The following is a 4,628-nucleotide window of genomic DNA, read 5'->3' on the forward strand; positions in this document are numbered from 1 at the left end:
CACTGCACCTTTGTGCAGATCTATTGTGCATGACCTTTCAGCCTAATTTTGTATGCGGAGGCTTTTGATGTATCTAAGTACCTTTTCAGGCTTTTTACTCCATATCACATAGGGATTAAGATTCACACTACCTAGATGGGTGAGTCTTTGCTTTGCCAGAGCGACGCATTCGTTGCTGGACGTATAAACAGTTGGGCCCGACTTTGCCCTGGGTAGTCAATCTAGTGACGTCTGAATTGTTTTGTTTCCCAGTTACTAATGGTTTCCCTGGTGTGTGCTTTTGAAAGTCCACAAAAGCGCTCTGGACCATAGAATCCTGCTATAGCACCCTGCTTTGTTAGGTAATCTGCAGGTTCATTACCTTCTTGTCTCTGATGTCCGGAATCCCATCCTAATAAAACCTTCTTTTTGGCTCCCAGGTCATTAAGGAATTCAATGCAGTCATCCACTAGCTTAGATATAACTGTGTAGGATTGCAAAGCACGTAGGGCCGGCTGGCTGTCTCACATAATGTAGATGCTCTTCGAGGATGAGCCTCTCCGCAGACATTCTCTACCGCAGACTTCTATTGCATGGATTTTGGCCTGAAATATGGTGGGGTAGCATCCCATTGATATCGATTTCTTGAAGTTCGGCCCATAGATGGCAGCTCCCGTTCTTCCGTCTTCGAATTTCGATCCATCCGTGAACCAGACATCTCAGTCAGGGTTATTATGAAGATTCCCTGTTTCCCAGTGGGTCATGTCCACAATGGACACTTCAAAGTTCCGTGAGATTCTGAGCTTAAAGGACATTACGTCACGCAGGTGTAATGTGGGATTTCCTATAAATTTTCCTGTTACTTTCATATGTCGTATCATGTTTCCTGGCTTCAACCCCGAAATATTTTGAAGTCTTAGTGCGCCTAGTGTTGCCTCTTTCTCTATCAGAATAAAGCACTAAGTGCATCAGAAGAGGACGTTCTCATCGCACCCGTTATGCCAAGGCCAACTTTTCGATGAGTGTGCTTGCTGTTGCCGTTTTTTGCGTGGCCTTCTGCCACTAAACTAGGGAAGCATAGGTGACTATTGGCCTTACAACAGTATTAAATGTCCAATATACCATTTTTGGAGATATCCCTCATGTTTTGCTGTAGAGTCGAGTACAGACGAAGAAAGCTCTTGTTGCTTTGTTTAGGATAGCTATCCAGTGTGACCCCTAGGCATTTTGCTTCCATTGAGAATTGTATTTTAGTTCCACCCAGGGATGGTTCTTGGATGGATGCTTTCCTTCTCCGGGTAAAAGGCACTAGGACAATTTTGTTAGGATTGATAGACAGTCCTTTGGTATCGCCCCACTTCTCTATCATGCGAAGGGCTTGTTGCATGCGATCTGATATTGTTTCCTTGTGCATCCCTGTGATGCAAATAACTAGGTCATCTGCATATCCCTGGTGTACAATCCCTTGGTTTTCATTAACTGAAGGAGGTCATCTATGACCAGGGTCCACAGGAGAGGGGAGAGCACACCTCCTTGTAGGCATCCTATCGTGGCCGCAATTGATTCAGTTGTCCCTCCCAGTTCTTTAACATGGACAGCACCCATCGAATTATCATAGGACTTATGTCCTTGGTAACCATAGCTTGTTCGATAGATTGATGTGTTGTGTTATCGAATGCGCAGAGGGGTTTTTTGAATCTAGAGCCTTTTAAATTTTTACCGTGAGGCTATGAATAGCCGTCTCCGTGAATTTTCCTGAATGGTAGGCAAACTGATTCCTACACAGGGGGAGTTTATTTAGAGCGCCTCCCTGATATGCTGATCTAAGATTTTCGGCATACTCTTTAGGAGAAACGAGCTCAGGCCTATTGGTCGATACGACGAGGGCAGTTGCTGGGGATTCCCTGGCTTTGGTAAAAATACTATCTTAACCTCTGCCCCACCTGTTTGGAATATGGCCGAACAGTAGTGATGCCTTATATAAGAGATTCAAGAAATCTGGAGCATCTGCAGACCTCTCTAAATACCTAATAGCTCATTCTAAACTTCACCGTCTTAATCAGCTTTCTTATAAAAATTACTTGAGTTGTTGTAAACCCCAATTTTTTAAAAATTCAAAAAAGTTTTACAGTTTCGTAAATTCAAAGCGGAAAACTTTTGGTATCCTTCCTCATTAACCTTTGGATGTAAAAAAGCTTGCACTGATGACGACGTTGCTGAACTATTTTCTGAGTTCTTTAAGTCCACGTATTCATCCAGTGGTTTTCATTCCGGTCAATACCCCTATCGCTTAGATAGCTCGAATTCCATTAGAAATCCTGCCATTGATGGTAATATTGTTTTTCAGAGTCTTCAATCTTTGAAGCCCACCTTTTCTCCGGGACCGGACGGTGTTCCTAGTTGCGTTTTTAGGTACTGCGCCGAAAACATGTATGAGCCTATTTTAAAATTATTTGAGTTATCTCTGGGATCTGCGTCATTCCCGCCACTTTGGAAACAGTCTTTTATTATACCCCTGCATAAAAAAGATATTAGGTCAAACGTTGAAAACTACAGGGGTATTGCTCTTTGAACAGATTGTTACCAGTCAACTCCAATATCAGTGTTCTAGTCTTTTATCTCCATGCCAACACGGTTTCATTCGTCAAAGGCCAACCACTACAAATTTGCTTGTATTCACCTCTATAGTTATGGAAGGATTTTTAGCGAACAAGCTAACGGATGTCATTTACACAGACTTCAGCAAAGCATTTGATACCGTCAACCATGAGTTACTTATTCATAAGCTTGATTTACTGGGCTTTCTGTTTCTCGTATTAATGTGGCTGAAAAGCTATCTTTATAATCGGACCCAAAAAGTCCTGTTCAAATGCAATCTGTCGGAATCGTTCGGAGTTTCCTCCGGTGTACCCCAAGGAAGTCATCTAGGCCCTTTGCTCTTTACCCTTTTCATTAATGACTTGCCACAGACAATATTATATTCCCATACTATAATGTATGCGGATGATGTAAAACTTTGCTACACTTACTGTTACGGCGGCAAGACCACAGATAGGGCGCGCTCGTAATAATGGTGGGGAGAGAAGAAAAGAAAATACACAAACGAATTCGTTATAAAAAAGTGAACAATAATATTTATTAAAATAAATGGAAATGCAAATTCAACGTTAGTCCACTTAATCACAATAAATGGAATTGGTTAGAAAAAGATACACAGCAATGTTTATTGAAATAAAATCAAATGCAAATGCAAAGTTAATCTACTTAATCACAATTCAATGAATTCGTTAGAAAATAAAATCTAAGTAAAAGCAAATGCAAAGATAATCCACTTACTCACATTCAATATTTCCGATGACGGAGGTGCAAAAATGAATTTTAGAATTTTTAATATAACTGAAAGACTTACCTTCGGTGGCTTGGCTGCTGGCGGTTTCTTAGACGTTCGCAAAAGAAGTGAAAGAGGTAAAAAGCCTTTAGTTCGCGGTCACCGCCGAATCCTAGGCTTAACTATTATCCGGCGGGGTAAACGGTTATCGGTATAAACCGATATGTATAAATGAAAAATGTGAGGTAAAAGGACAACGAAAAGGAAAAGTAAAGCGATACGAGGGTGCACCGCCATATTTAGGCTTGTGGCCTAAACATGTCGGCCCCCTTGCGGCGAGCAACTTCGAAACGACCGTGACGCCCCAACAACCAAGCCCCAAAGGGCTCGCGAGAACGAATCTCAACATAAAATCAACGAATCTCAACTTAAATTTAGACCCTGCTGTAAATGCGTATGGAAGAAAAATAGTGTGACCAGGATACATAATTTGACCGACGCCAGACGTTTCTCCGTGGGATTCCTGTGAATAAAGAGATGTTAGTCGAAATAGGCATGGGTTGATTTTAGTGCACTTTACTTATTGAATAAACAGATGCCTGATTATTGCTGGTGGGCTCCAGACACTACCAACCCGAATATGGTGGCTTGAGTCAGCAGCCCGCCTACGTTCGACGGTGGTGTGCCGCTAACCATTAGGCTGGCGTAGACATCGGCACCTAGTGTGAGCCGGACAGGTGTAGACCGGTGGAAAGCTGGATCCGCCAGCTTCATGAATTGGAATGGCGTGGTTACCGATGGATCCAGAGTTGCTGTAGGACTAAGCCGGGAATATCGTGACACCACTGTGGCCTGGGTCGTCACTGCTCCCGTTACCCCGTATTTCCCTCGTAGAACAAGCGTGCACTTCACGTGATAGGATGTGCCGGTACGCTCTAACCCGAGGTCCTTTGCGAGGTTTGCATCGATGATGGAGTTCGGAGCGCATGGATCGATAAGGGCGCGTACTGCGTGGAGCTTCCCTCCTGCTGCTATCCGGACGACCGCAGTTGGAGCTATGGCTACGAATTCGCGTGTAATGGTCGTTGCTAGAGGAGTCTCCCGGAGGCGTCCCGTTCTGAAGCCGGCTGGCGTTGTTGGTTGGCGCGCGAGCGTGGTTACTTGGGCACGAGCATTATACGGGGCCGCCCTGCCAATTGAGCGTCGTGACGAGCGGGACGGACGCGGTTCCGCGTCGCCACGGCGCCGCCCGGCAGAGCGGTGCGATGGGGGGAAAGGACGTGTCTCCCCGCCATCCCCGCGTTGTAAGTTTGAAGGCTTT

The sequence above is a fragment of the Eurosta solidaginis genome, chromosome 1 (genome assembly GCF_040869045.1).
Source record: "Eurosta solidaginis isolate ZX-2024a chromosome 1, ASM4086904v1, whole genome shotgun sequence".
Taxonomy (NCBI): Eukaryota; Metazoa; Arthropoda; class Insecta; order Diptera; family Tephritidae; genus Eurosta; species Eurosta solidaginis.